Source organism: Manis pentadactyla, chromosome 4 (assembly GCF_030020395.1).
Source record: "Manis pentadactyla isolate mManPen7 chromosome 4, mManPen7.hap1, whole genome shotgun sequence".
NCBI classification, from domain to species: Eukaryota; Metazoa; Chordata; class Mammalia; order Pholidota; family Manidae; genus Manis; species Manis pentadactyla.
In genome coordinates, this window is record NC_080022.1 from 106,711,529 (window position 1) to 106,727,751 (window position 16,223).

At 38.5% G+C, this 16,223-nt stretch overlaps 1 long non-coding RNA gene across 1 annotated transcript; it reads right to left on the reverse strand.

Moving 5' to 3' along the window:
• Positions 1–1,240: 1,240 nt before the first annotated feature.
• On the reverse strand, positions 1,241–6,437 carry LOC130683408 (uncharacterized). Its single transcript, XR_008997105.1, has 5 exons — positions 6,363–6,437; positions 3,745–3,848; positions 3,512–3,649; positions 2,374–2,394; positions 1,241–1,798 (listed from the first exon to the last, which is right to left on the reverse strand). It is a non-coding gene; the product is annotated as an uncharacterized LOC130683408 (long non-coding RNA).
• Positions 6,438–16,223: the final 9,786 nt, after the last annotated feature.

Here is a 16,223-nt window from a genome sequence, read left to right on the forward strand (position 1 = left end):
AGGGTGATGAGCTTTTGGAAGCATGTCATAATTGGGAAAGTTTATCCCGGCAACAAAGGGTGGGAGTGCAGTAAGTGCTAGATGGAATGGGAGCTTAGAGACTAGAGGAACAGAGATGGAATGGAAAGCAATTGTTGCACCTGACACAAGAGGTAAGATGGTCCTGAACAAGGAAATGACAGCAGAGGTAAGAAATAAATGATGGACTTGAGGGACATTGTGAAAGAAGGAAGGAAAGTGTGTGCTATCTACTTGAATCAAGAAAGGAAACCAAAGTTATATCTGATATTTTGAGTTTTAAAGACTAAAACTAAGATGTTGCCAAAATAAAAGGAGATAAAATTTAAAAAATGATGTAGGGAAGAAGAGGGAGAATAATTAGCTCAAGTTACTATGAAATTTAGTGAAATGTACTACAGGCAGCTGAAGATGCAGAATTGAGGACTCAGGAGAGAGTTTGGGCTGGAGATGTGCTGCCCCCTGAGTAATGGTAAAGAGTGTGTTGATGGATGACTTCTCTACAAGCAAAAAATGTCAAGGTAAGAGCTTTGTCTAATATCTGAACCTTTAGGATTATGAGGATTTGGTCTTTGGAAGAATAGCATTAGTTTATTTTCTCTTGCTGTGATGATGCTGTTATAGAACTATTAGCAATAGTTCTATAAATTCATGTTTTTCATTGACTTATTCTTTCATTCATTATATCATTTTTTAAGGTGCGATGTTTAGTGACTTTTTGATAAATGAATGAAATCCATACTGCTATCAAATACTACAGAAGAGCTTATCCTACAGACCGTCGTCATCACCTTTGGGTGAGCATTGCATGGAGACTTATGTGACATCAACGTGGCCCATAGCATGCTGGCCATGCATATTCAGTCTGTAGCTTTGGAGAAATCTGATAGCCCTTCAAACGAGGTTCTGTTTTCTTCATGACCAAGAATTTTCATTCAACATCTACCAGAAGTATTTGACTCCATTCAATTTTGTAGACTCAACCACCCGAAGAATGAGACGGAGCAGAGGGCCCCCCAGAGCTTCACCTTGGCGTACACGTGGTACAACTCACCCTTGCTCACTTTGGCAAGGAGGAGGTCCCCAGTGGGACAGTGCTTTGCATTTTAACACTATGAAATGAGGTTGTAATTAGCATAAAATCACCAACTAAACACTGTTGTTTAATTCACTTTTTTAAAACTCTATGTTTAATTGTCCTTAAGTGCATAAGCCACACTGAAGCAAAGGGCACTGTGTACCCCTTCCAACCTCCCAAGACCTGCTCCCCATCCCTCCTCCACCATCTCCATGGCTACCTCTAAAACAAGCCATTAGAATCCTGACATGGCACCAGGCTGACACCTTGGGCTGGGATTTAATTTTGAGTTATGACCGTGTTAGGAAAACATATGATGTGGTGGTTTGCTTACAGAAAGAGGGGGGAGAATCATAAAACCCTCTTTTTTTATGAGCTGTCACTTGATTCGTTCCTGGAGCCCCAAGTAGCAAGCTTCTAAATCAATGTGTGCAGCTGTTTGGGCTTCTTGGAGCCCAGCAGGTGTATTGCTCAGCTTGGCTGCCATCTCCCTACACTCACATAACAAATAATAACGTCTTAAAGCAGCCATCCATCAGAGTTACTGCTGGTCCCCGAGAGGCTTCCTTCCCTATTCTGTACAACCCTTTATCCTCCTCCTTTCTTTCTTTCTTTTTTTCTTTAACAGGAGATGTATTCCATCCATGGATTTTTTTTTGTCACACTTTTTGGACTCCATTAATTGAATAATCTTCGAGTCTTCTGGCAAGAGGAGAGAGAAAGAAGAGAAAACCCATTACTGTGCTTATTTGTGTGTTTTTTTAATAAAACAATAGAAGTATTGTGACTAGTGAAATTAATTAGTCTTCCTAAGCAGTAAAGGCCCACATCTGGTGTGACTTAAGTTAATGTAAAGGAAAGGGCTACAGAGGCCCAGAGACCCTGCATTCTCATTTCAACAGGTGAGAGAAGGCATAAAAGGCTAATAATATACTACAAGTGTGGAGATGGTGTGATAAATGCTGGGGGGGGGCTTGCCTAGAAGGTAAAATCCTTACTGGCCCATGACAACCAAAATATGGCTGACCACTGACTTCAGGGAACTGAAGGGCTGAGTGCCAACTTGCGAGTGTTCCAAAGCAAGACATTTCCCAGGGAAAGACAGAGATAAGAGCTAGAACTCCTGAGATTTGGTTGTGGCACAGGTGAAGACAGATTGGACAACTCATGGCATCTTTGATCAGTGCGTGTCAACTGAAAGAGGGCTGCAGTGATGCCAGCCATGGTGATTACTGCATAGTAGAGGCTCCTGAGTAGTTCAAACATATGACGCAGACCTTGACATTCCAGCAGGGTTCCTAGATTTAGCAAATAAAAATGCAGGGAAATCAGTTAAATTTGAATTTTATCTACAGAATAAAAATGAATAATTATGTTCTATGCAATTTTTTAAGCATACTAAAAATTTATTTGTTGTTTATCTGAAATTCAAGTTTTACTGGGTGTCCTGCACTTTATGTGGCAATCCTACCTTTTAGAAACTTGTATTTTGTCATTTGATACCCTCCCTAATATTTTTTAAATTGTGTTATGGGTCAAAACAAGAAATGGCCATAATGAAAGCATGCCAGCCTTTTCTACAAAGCCACTACTCATGATGGTACCAATCACATCGTCTAGTACCCTCTGAATAAGTATTCATGGAATAAATCCTTTTAAAATTTATTTTCAAAAATAAGTTTCATTCATCTAAAGAGTTAGATTATATTCATTTTAAATGTCTTTTTTTTGCATATGCCTAAGGAGATTGGAATGTGAACTACTGCTCTGTTCCAGAAACTGGCATAAGTCCATTTTTCATGAAGTCTGTTTTGTAGAACACCATGAAAAAAACATGTAGTGGTATACCTCTCTGGGAAGTTAATAGTATGTTTTAGCAAATTAAAGGATCTGGGAGATTTTGCAGTTAAAAAAAAAAAGCTAACTTTTCTCCACTCAGAGTCTGCTTAATTTGTTTGATTAGAGAACCAACCTTTTCAAGAAATACCTATTTACACGAGTAGAACTAATTGAGTAACTTAGTTTAGCAAATGCTGGCTTAAGGCTTTGATATGTTTATGTTCTCCTCAGTCTACATGATTTTCACCATCAATTTAAATATTAACTGTCCTGTACTATATGCATTTTATGATAAGCTATCTCAAGTCTTTCTTTAAAGTATACAGAAAATAGATCGTAAACAAATAAATAAACAAATCCCCTGAGGTGATTGACATGTATCACATATGCACAGTACATAAAACACTTATGAAGGATCTGCATCTCAGAACATTCCAAGAATCATGGTCATTGAAGAGGCCTCTTACCCCTTACTCTCTCTACAACACTGCTAGTGTATGTGAGCATGCCAATCTCCCAAAACAACCTGCCCCATTCTTTCCGCCATGGGATCCCTCCCCCACGATACCCCCTGACCTGGGAGGGGAGCCTCACAGAGAGCCGGCACTGTCTGTGTTCAGTCTTTCCCAGGTGTTACCTTCCAACCCAGACACAGCTGAGTTTAGCAGGAGCTCCAGACCTGGTTGTACATTACACATGTAGTATTCGGGGACCCTTCAGGGATAAAGGGGATGGGGACCATGTGAGTTATTGTTCTAACAGTCTCAATTATTAACTTCATCCTCAGGCAAGACCCCCTTGGTACCTACCAATCATTCCAGCACAATATAAATCTAATTGTCATAGAGAAATCTCATTCCAAATGGGAAAGACTCCTTTATTTATTCCAAGGCTGATGGCAGGTACCAGAAACCTGGAATGACAGGATAGTCCATGAGTATTTTTATTTTTATTATTTTCTTAAACCAGTTTCCAACAGCTGGTCGCCAGTTGCCCCCTAACATGGACACATAAAAGCAAAGCCTACAGCACTGTGCCAGCCGGGATCAGGGAAGAAACACAGGCCTCATAAATCAAGGCTGCACTGCTCTACAGCTTTAGCTCAATGAAGTGCATGTGTATCGGATAAAGGCAATGAGCTCTGACTAGGAAAAAAAGAGTGATCCTCGCCATGGATTAAACCAGCACCAGTCTGGATAAAGCTTTTGTCATCCACTAAGTCTCCCCGCGCCAGTCATCATTCGGTCAAGACCACATGCTCCCTTGAGCAAAAATTCCAAAAGCCTGGTCCTAGGTCTTTTTAGGGAAGAGCCCGGTCCCTGTGGTTCGAGCTTTGAAAGGGGATCTCTCAAGAGAGCAGAGCAGAGATCTGAGCACAGTTGTTCCCTGATCTGTTGGAGGGCCAGTTGGCTAGGGTCAGTGAAGCAGATCTAGGGGTAGGTTCTAGGAAAGAGAGCAGAGGCAAAGTCGTATCTAACAACAGAGAACACAGGAATAAAAGGGGAAAAGTGGAAGGAAAAATGAAAAAGATGCAAACACTTCCTAAATGGCTGAACTTGCATTCAGCACACAGGAATAACTTTCCGGAGACCAACTCATGTGACATTCACAGGACATCATAAACTAAGTACTAAGTCTCAAGATGTGCTCTGAGAGTTCAAGAAACCAGAAAAAATGTCACACAGACACAGGATATATCAAAAATGGAGTCTCAGATTGACTTTTAGTAAACGTGGCTCTACTTCCAGTTATGGAAAGGGTGAATACTACATCCACATTGCTGGATGAAAATGACCAGAAACATGTCAGTAGAACATAGTCAAAGGAGAATTTACCAGTCTTAGGCTATTGTCCAACACTGTCACACTCAAGACCATCCACTGGCAAAGCATTCACAATTCTACAGCATAAACAAGTACCCCCTCCAAACCTCCAGGGCTAGTAGTACTGCTCAGGAAAGACGTGGCCTTCACACCAAAAGGGCCGAGATGCTAACGTAGGAGAGGAGCTATTAATGAATTCGGTATCAGGCAACACAGACATAAAGACAAGAAATATTATTAGAAACAAAGAGGAATATTTCATAGTAAGAAAATGATCAAATTAGAAAAATATAACATTATACATGTATACATAACTAATTAGAGTTATGAACATAAAGCAAAAACCTGACAGAACTGAAAGAAAAGATGTACAAGTAACGTTGGAAATATCAGTGTCCCACTCTCAATAATTGATGGAACAACAAATAAAAATCAACAAAGATATGAAGACCTATACACTGTAACAAACAGGACCTGACACTTACATAACACACAACCAAACTACAGCAGAATCCACATTCTTTTCAAGCACACATAAAACATTCTCCAGGATAAACCATATGCCATGGCATAAAATAAGTCTCAATAAATATAAAAGGGCTGAAATCATTACAAGTTTGTTCCCCAACTACAATGAAATTTGACTGAAACCAGTATCAGAAATGAATTAATAATGCCCCAAATGTTTGGAAATTAAACAAAACATTTGTAAATAACCCAGCATGAAAGGAGAAACCACAGAAGAAATTAGAAAATGCTTTGCACTGAATTAAAACAAAATCACAACATATCAAAATATATGAGATACAGCTAAAGCATGCTCAGAAAGAATATTGTAGCCACCAACAACACATTAGAAAGAAAAAGATCTCAAATCAGTAAGTGCTTACGTTTAGGAACTACAAAAAGAAGAGCAAATTCAATCCAAAGCAAGCAGAAGGAAGGAAATAATAAAGATCAGAGAGGAAATTACTAAAATAGAAAACAACTGAGAAAAATAAATAAAATCAAAAGTTGTGCTTAGGAAAGATTTTTTAAAACTCATAAATCTTTAGCTAGACTAACTAACAAAAGAGAAAACAAATAACCAAATTCAGGGATGAAAGAAGGGATAGCACTACTTCACCTAGAAAAGTTAAAAGAATTCTAAGGGAATATTATGACCTTTGTGCCAACAAATTAGACACTTACATGAAAATGTAAAATATACAACTACAAAATTTTAATTTAATTTAAACTTAAATTGTAGTAATTTAAAATCTTACCACAATCTAAAAACCAGGCTTAGATGACTTCACTGGTTAATTATTTCAAATAATTGAAGAAAAAAATGTGAATTTTACACAAACTTTTTCAGACAACAGAGGAGGAGGAAACACTTCCAAACTCATTCTCTGAAGCCAGTATTACTCTGATACCAAAGCCAAAGACATCACAAAAGAAGAAAAGTACAGACTAATATCCCTCTTGAATACTGATGCAAACATCTTTTATAAAATATTAAGCTGACTACAACATATGAAAAGAATAATACAACATTAAGAAGTTACCCTTTTCTCAGTAATACAAGGTTGGTATATACTTTGAAAATCAATGGAACTTACCATATTAATAAAATAAAAAACAAAAAATACAGATCACCTCAGGAGGCACAGAAAAGCCATTCAGCAAGACTTAATCCTCATTCGCAATAGAAACTCTTGACAAAACAGGAAAAGAAAGAAACTTCCTCAACCAGAAAAACAGGGCTCCTACCAAAACACCTGCAGCCAGCATTTTACTTAATAAATACCTGAATGCCTTTCCTCTAAGGTCAAGAACAAGACAGATATGTCCACTGTCACAATTTCTATTTGCCATTGCATATGCAACAAAGCTTACACAACAATATGCAACAAAATTTTTGCAATATAAAAAGATGAAATAAAAGACAACCATATTACATGAGATGCAAACTGTCTTTTTCACAGACTACATGATAGTCTGCATAGCAAATATAATGGAATCTGCAATAATGCTATTAGAATTCATAAGTAATTTTAACAAGGTTGCAGGATAGAAGATCCATGTAAAAAATAAATTGAATTTCTATATATTACCATTGAATAACTAGAAAATTAAATTATTTCATTTAGAATATCAAAAAACATCATAATTAGAAACAATTTTAATGAAAGAAGGGCAGTCTATTGCTAAAAACTATAATCCATTGCTGAGAGAAATTAAAGATCTAAATAAATATTCCCTATTCAAGAATTTGGAAGATCCAATATGTTAAGATGGTATTATCCCCTAAACTGATCTGTAATTCAATGCAAACCTGTAATTCAATAAATATTAGTAGGTTTTTTAATAGCAAATGACAAGCTGATCCTGTGTTATGTGGAAATGCTAAAAGCTAGAACAGCAAAAAACACCTTTGAAAAATAAAACCAAAGTTTGAAGATTCATGCTACCTGTTCTCAATATTTATTATAAATCTCCACTAATCAGAGATGAAAGGATAGACACATGGATCAATGGAACAGAACAAAGAGTCTAGTAGAGTCTGACAGAACCACACATCTATGGAAAACAGACATCTAACAAAGGTGCCAGGAAATTGAGTGAAAAATGAAATCTTTTCCATAATTAGTATAGAATTGTACACCTACATGCTAAAAAAAATGAAAAGAAAAATGAATCTTGAACTATACAACACATGGAAAAATTAACTCAAAGTGGATGAAAGATTTAAATATGAAACCTAAAACTATAAAGCTTCTAGAATAACACAGAGGAGAAAATTTTTGTGACCTTGGTCAGGCAAATATCTGTTAGACACAAAAATCATGAATCATAAAATTAAAAATGGATAAAATGGACTTCATTGGATTAAAAAGTCAGCTTTTTGAAAAATACTGAGAAGAAAATGAAAACATGATTCACAGTATGGGAGAAAATATTTGTAGGATACATATCTGATAAAGAGATAAAGAAGTCTCAAAGCTCAATAATGAGAAAATAGATCATTAAAACTGGAGAAAAGATTTGAACAGATACTTCAGTAAAAATGAAATATAGGTGGCAAATGAAAAGATGGTAAACATCATTATTTATTATGAAAATTCATATTAAAATCATAATTAGATCCCCGTACCTGATATTTGAATGCTGGTGTGGATACAGGGCATCCAGAAGTTTCATACACTGCTGATGAAAATTCAGAATGGTTCAGCCATTTTGGAAAATGTTTTGGCAGTTTCTTATAAAGATAAATATAAACTACTGAACAGTTCATCAGTCCCCCAGGTATTTACTCAAGAGAAATGAAGATATATATCTATCAAAAACCTATATGTGGATTTTAGAGTAGCTTTATTGGCAACTGCCAAAAACTGGGCAATAAGATGTTTATCACCTGGTCAGCAGATAAATAATTATGGTACATTCACACAGCGGAATACTGCTTAGCAACAAACATTAATTATAGATAATTTTTGCAATAAAAATTAACCTCAAAAGCACTATGCTAATTAAAAGAAGCCAGATTCATATACAGACTATGTATGATTATATTTCTATTACATTCTTACAAAGGCAAGACAAGATGGAGAGATAACAGCATTACCAGGGAATGGGGATGAGGGTGGGGGTGGAGAATTGAATATGAGAGGGAATGTAGGAACTCTTTGGTATGATGGGAAAATCCTATATCTTGATATCTTGATAGTAGTGGAGGTTACACAACTGTGTGTCTTGCCTAAATTACCAGAAATGTGTACCTAAAGTAGTAGGTTTTGTTGTATGCAAATTGTACAGAGAAAAATTTGACTTAAAAAGTAATCTGGGGAGCCAAGATGGCGGCGTGAGTAGAGCAGCGGAAATCTCCTCCCCAAACCACATATATCTATGAAAATATAACAAAGACAACTCTTCCTAGAATAAAGACCAGAGGACACAGGACAACATCCAGACCACATCCACACCTGCGAGAACCCAGTGCCTCGTAAAGGGGGTAACATACAAGCCCCGACCCAGCAGGAACCGAGCGCCCCTACCCCAGCTCCCGGCAGGAGAAGAGTAGGCAGAGCAGGAGGGAGACGGAGCGCAGGACTGTTGAACACCCAGCCCCAGCAATCCGGGCCAGAGAGCAGACACAGTGCATGCACGGAGGGCCCTGGATACTAGGGAAACAGGGCAGCAAGAACGGTGAGAGGGTACCGGAGGCCTGGCACTGGAGGACATAAGAAAAGTGAGCGGCCATTTTTTTTTTTTTGCTGTTTTGTTTTGGCGAGCGCTTTTTGGAAGTCTTAAAGGGACAGGGAACCCAATACTAGGGAAACAGGGCAGCAAGAACAATGAGCGGGTATCAGAGGCTGGCGTCGGAGAATAAAAGAAAAGTGAGCGGTCAATTTTTTTTTTCTTTTTTTTTTCCGATTTGTTTGGTGAGCGCTTTTTGGAAGTCTTAAAGGGATGGGGACCCCAACACTAGGGAAACAGGGCAGCAGGATCGGTGAGCAGATGCCTGTGGCTGGCACCGGAGAATAAAGAAAAATTAGGGGCCATTATTTATTTATTTATTTTTTTATTTCATTTTTTTTTTTAATTAAAAAAAAATTTTTTTTTTTGTGGTCTTGTTTTGGCGGGTGCTTTTTGGAAGTCTTAAAGGGGCAGGGCGGGACACTTAATCCAGAGGTAGGGAATCCGGGGATCTCTGGGCACCATAATCCCCTGGGCTGCAGGGAGCACGGAGGCCCCTTACGGAGATAAATAGCCTCCCGGCCGCTCCCCATCCAACACAACTCCACCACTTTGGAGCAGCTGCCCGAGCCAGGCCACGCCCACAGCAACAGCAGAGATAAACTCCATAGCAGCCAGTCAGGAAGCAGAAGCCCTGTCTACGTGCAGCTGCCCAGCACAAGCCACTAGAGGTCGCTGTTCTCCCAGGAGAGGAGGGCCACAAACCAACAAGAAGGGAAGTTCTTCCAGCCGTCACTCGTCCCAGCTCTGCAGACTATTCCTATCATCATGAAAAGGCAAAACTACAGGCAGACAAAGATGACAGACACAACACCAGAGAAGGAGACAGACCTAACCAGTCTTCCTGACAAAGAATTCAAAATAAAAATCATAAACATGCTGACATAGATGCAGAGAAATATGCAAGAGATATGGGATGAAGTCCGGAGGGAGACCACAAATGCCAGAAAGGAGATTACAGGAATGAAACAAACTCTGGAAGGGTTTATAAGCAGAATGGATAGGATGCAAGAGGCCATCGATGGAATTGATACCAGAAAACAGGAACGCATAGAAGCTAACATAGAGAGAGATAAAAGGATCTCCAGGAATGAAACAATATTAAGAGAACTGTGTGACCAATCCAAAAGGAACAATATCCGTATTATAGGGGTATCAGAAGAAGAAGAGAGAGGAAAAGGGATGGAAAGTATCTTGGAAGAAATAATTGCTGAAAACTTCCCCAAACTGGGGGAGGAAACAATCGAACAGACCACGGAAATATACAGAACTCCCAACAGAAAGGATCCAAGGAGGACAACACCAAGACACATAATAATTAAAATGGCAAAGATCAAGGACAAGGAAAGAGTTTTAAAGGCAGCTAGAGAGAAAAAGGTCACCTATAAAGGAAAACCCATCAGGCTAACATCAGACTTCTCGACAGAAACCCTACAGGCCAGAAGAGAATGGCATGATATACTTAATGCAATGAAACAGAAGGGACTTGAACCAAGGCTACTGTATCAAGCACGACTATAATTTCAATATGATTGTGGGATTAAACAATTCCCAGAAAAACAAAAGCTGAGGGAACTTGCTTCCCACAAACCACCCCTACAGGACATCTTAGAGGGACTGCTCTAGATGGGAGCACTCCTAGAAAGAGCACAGCACAAAACACCCAACATAGGAAGAATGGAGGAGGAGGAATAAGAAGGGAGAGAAGAAAAGAATCTCCAGACAGTGTGTATAACAGCTCAATAAGCGAGCTAAGTTAGGCAGTAAGATACTAAAGAGGCTAACCTTGTACCTTTGGTAACCACGAATTTAAAGCCTGCAATGGCAATAAGTACATATCTTTCAATAGTCACCCTAAATGTTAAGGGACTGAAAGCACCAATCAAAAGACACAGAGTAATAGAATGGATAAAAAAGCAAGACCCATCTATATGCTGCTTACAATAAACACACATCAAACCCAAAGACATGTACAGACTAAAAGTCAAGGGATGGAAAAACATATTTCAGGCAAAGAACAGCGAGAAGAAAGCAGGGTTTACAGTACTAATAGCAGACAAAATAGACTTCAAAACAAAGAAAGTAAGAGATAAAGAAGGACACTACATAATGATAAAGGGCTCAGTCAAACAAGAGGATATAACCATTCTAAATATATATGCACCCAACACAGGAGCACCAGCATATGTGAAACAAATACTAACAGAACTAAAGGGGGAAATAGACTGCAATGCATTCATTCTAGGAGACTTCAACACACCACTCACCCCAAAGGATAGATCCACCAGGCAGAAAATAAGTAAGGACACGGAAGCACTGAACAACACAGTAGAGCAGATGGACCTAATAGACATCTACAGAACTCTACATCCAAAAGAAACAGGATAAACAATCTTCTCAAGTGCACATGGGACATTCTCCAGAATAGACCACATACTAGGCCACAAAAAGAGCCTCAGAAAATTCCAAAAGATTGAAATCCTACCAACCAACTTTTCAGACCACAAAGGCATAAAACTAGAAATAAACTGTACAAAGAAAGAAAAGAGGCTCACAAACACATGGAGGCTTAACAATACGCTCCTAAATAATCAATGAATCAATGACCAAATCAAAATGGAGATCCAGCAATATATGGAAACGAATGACAACAACAACACTAAGCCCCAACTTCTGTGGGACACAGCAAAAGCAGTCTTAAGAGGAAAGCATATAGCAATCCAAGCATATTTAAAAAAGGAAGAACAATCCCAAATGAATGGTCTAATGTAACAATTACCGAAATTGGAAAAAGAAGAACAACTGAGGCCTAAGGTCAGCAGAAGGAGGGACATAATAAAGATCAGAGAAGAAATAAATAAAATTGAGAAGAATAAAACAATAACAAAAATCAATGAAACCAAGAGCTGGTTCTTCGAGAAAATAAACAAAATAGATAAGCCTCTAGCCAGACTTATTAAGAGGAAAAGAGAGTCAACACAAATCAACAGTATCAGAAACGAGAAAGGAAAAATCACGACGGACCCCACAGAAATACAAATAATTATTGGAGAATACTATGAAAACCTATATGCTAACAAGCTGGGAAACCTAGGAGAAATGGACAACTTCCTAGAAAAATACAACCTTCCAAGACTGACCCAGAAAGAAACATATAATCTAAACAGACCAATTACCAGCAACGAAATTGAAGCTGTAATCAAAAAAATACTAAATAACAAAACCCTGGGCCAGATGGATTTACCTCAGAATTTTATCAGACACACAGGGAAGACATAATACCCATTCTCCTTAAAGTTTCCAACAAATAGAGGAGGAGGGGATACTCCCAAACTCATTCTAAGAAGCTAACATCACCCTAATATCAAAACCAGGCAAAGACCCCACCAAAAAGAAAACTACAGACCAATATTCCTGATGAACGTAGATGCAAAAATACTCAACAAAATATTAGCAAACCAAATTCAAAAATACATCAAAAGGATCATACACCATGACCAAGTGGGATTCATCCCAGGGATGCAAGGATGGTACTACATTCGAAAGTCCATCAACACCAACCACCACATCAACAAAAAGAAAGACAAAAACCACATGATCATCTCCATAGATGCTAAAAAAGCATCTGACAAAGTTCAACATCCATTCATGATAAAAACTCTCAGCAAAATGGGAATAGAGGGTAAGTACCTCAACATAATAAAGGCCATCTATGATAAACCCACAGCCAACATTATATTGAACAGCAAGAAGCTGAAAGCATTTTCTCTGAGATCGGGAACTAGACAGGGATGCCCACTCTCCCCAATGTTATTTAACATAGTACTGGAGGTCCTAGCCACGGCAATCAGACAAAACAAAGAAATACAAGGAATCCAGCTTGGTAAAGAGAAAGTTAAACTGTCACTATTTGCAGATGACATGATACTGTACATAAAAAACCCTAAAGATTCCACCCCAAAACTACTACAACTGATATCGGAATACAGCAAAGTTGCAGGATACAAAATCAACACACAGAAATCTGTGGCTTTCCTATACACTAACAATGAATCAACAGAAAGAGAAATCAGGAAAACAACTCCATTCACAATTACATCAAAAAAAAAATACCTAGGAATAAACCAAACCAAAGAAGTGAAAGACTTATACTCTGAAAACTACAAGTCACTCTTAAGAAAAATTAAAGGGGACACTAACAGATGGAAATTCATCCCATGCTCCTGGCTAGGAAGAATTAATATTTTCAAAATGGCCATCCTGCCCAAGCAATATACAGATTTGATGCAATCCCTAAGAAACTACCAGCAACATTCATCAATGAACTGGAACAAATAATTTCAAAAATTCATATGGAAACTCCAAAGATCCTGAATAGCCAAAGCAATCCTGCGAAAGAAGAATAAAGTAGGGGGGATCTCACTCCCCAACTTCAATCTCTATTATAAAGCCACAGTAATCAAGACAATTTGGTACTGGCACAAGAACAGAGCCACAGAGCAATGGAACAGACTAGAGAATGCAGACATTAACCCAGACATATATGGTCAATTAATATTTGATAAAGGAGCCATGGACATACAATGGCGAAATGACAGTCTCTTCAACAGTTGGTTCTGGCAAAACTGGACAGCTACATGTAGGAGAATGAAACTGGACCATTGTCTAACCCCATATACAAAAGTAAACTCAAAATGGATCAAAGACCTGAATGTAATTCATGAAACCATTAAACTATTGGAAGAAAACATAGGTAAAAACCTCTTAGACATAAACATGAGTGACCTCTTCTTGAACATATCTCCTGGGTAAGGAAAACAACAGCAAAAATGAACAAGTGGGACTATATTAAACTAAAAAGCTTCTGTACAGCAAAAGACACCATCAATAGAACAAAAAGGAACCTTACAGTATGGGAGAATATATTTGAAAATGACACATCCGATAAAGGCTTGACTTCCAGAATATAAAAAGAACTCACGCACCTGAACAAACAAAAAACAAATAACTCAATTAAAAAATGGGCAGTGGAACTGAACAGACAGTTCTCCAAAACAGAAATACAGATGGCCAACAGTCACATGAAAAGATGCTCCACATCACTAATTATCAGAGAAATGCAAATTAAAACTACAATGAGGTATCACCTCACACCAGTAAGGATGGCTGCCATCCAAAAGACAAACAACAACAAATGTTGGCAAGGCTGTGGAGAAAGGGGAACCCTCCTACACTGCTGGTGGGAATGTAAATTAGTTCAACCATTGTGGAAAGCAGTATGGAGGTACATCAAAATGCTCAAAATAGACTTACCATTTGACCCAGGAATTGCACTCCTAGGAATTTACCCTAAGAAAGCAGCAATCAAGTATGAGAAAGATCAGTGCACCCCTGTGTTTATCGCAGCACTATTTACAATAGCCAAGAATTGGAAGCAACCTAAATGTCCATCGATAGATGAATGGATAAAGAAGATGTGGTACATATACACAATGGAATACTACTCAGCCATAAGAAAAGGGCAAATCCTACCATTTGCAGCAACTTGGATAGAGCTGGAGAGTATTATGCTCAGTGAAACAAGCCAAGCAGAGAAAGAGAAATGCCAAATGATTTCACTCACTTGTGGAATATAAGAACAAAGGAAAAACTGAAGGAACAAAACAGCAGCAGAATCACAGAACTCAAGAATGGACTAACAGTTACCAAAAGGGAAAGGGACTGGGGAGGATGGGTGGGTAGGGAGGGATAAGTGGGGGGGGAGAAGAAGGGAGATATTAAGTTTAGCGTGCACGGTGGGGTGGGAGAAAGGGGAGGGCTTTACAACACAGAAAAGGCAAGTAGTGATTCTACAACATTTTGCTAAGCTGATGGACAGTGACTGTAAAGGGGTTTATAGGGGGGACCTGGTATAGAGTAGAGCCTAGTAAACAAAGTATTCATCATGTAAGTGTAGATTAATGAGAAAAAAAAGCAGTTCCTGTGTGGTGACCTCCAATGAGTTCTACACAATGGTATAAAGGGCATATAAAAGTGTAGGCAAAGGGTCTGTTTGTATTTATACAGAGGATCAAAGCCTAATTTGGCTACCCTGAAAATGAACTAAGATACGATATGAAAAAGAACTTCTAACATCAGCACTCTCTGGAAGACTCATGCCAAAAGATGATCATCAAAAAAACCCAACAAAGGTCCATGTACTGCTACAGGTGTAGATGCACTCATCCCACCAGTTCCTGGACTTGCCATGGGAATGAAGAAGGAGATATCTAAGCCTGCCAGTGCATACAGTAAAACAACAAATTTGACTGGATCTATACTGTTGGAATTCAACCAAGAATTAGGAGAAGTACAAATTGTAGCGCTCCAAAACCTTACAACTACAGACTATTTACTGTTAAAAGAACATATGGGATGTGAACAGTCCCCAGGAATGGGTTGTTTTAATTTGTCTGATTTCTCTCAGACTGTTCAAGTTCAGTTGGACAATATCCACCATATCATAGATAAGTTTTCACAAATGCCTAAGGTGCCTAACTGGTTTTCTTGGTTTCACTGGAGATGGCTGGTAATTACAGGTATGCTTTGGTTATGTAACTATACTCCTATTATGTTAATGTGTGTGTGAAATTAATAAGTAGTTTAAAACCTATACATGCTGAAGTTACTCTACAAGAAGATATGCCAAAGAAATAATCAATCTTCCCATGGTTTCTTCCGCCTGCTACTTCTATAGCTTTTCTTCTTCCTTCCTAATTACAATCCTTAAATAGAATTCGTGCCTCATATCAAATTTACCGAGTATCATAATTCTTCCAAGTGGTAAAGATACCTCAAGACAAATGCTGGGTATAGAAGCTACAGGGCATAAATATGCAAAGAAGTAAAAAGCTAACCATTTCAAACAATAAGGCTTCTCTCTCACTTACCAACTTTACATTTCCCTGTATGGCCCTGGAAGATGACTTGTTAGCCAGAGACGGGTAAGATTCCTCAAGGGAGGAACAACCTAAGACAGGCACAGTCGCAGAGGGGCCATCAGGTAAGAAATTGGGGTTCAATAGAGGTGAGGCTTAGAACCTCACCCCCCCTGTTCTGAGAGAAATCTTCTGCATACGTGGATGTTTTATTGCCCTGGTCTAGCTTGGATTAACACATAGTCTACAGGCACACACCTGATCATCTACATTTGCTCTCTTACAACACTAAACTATGTTTTCTAC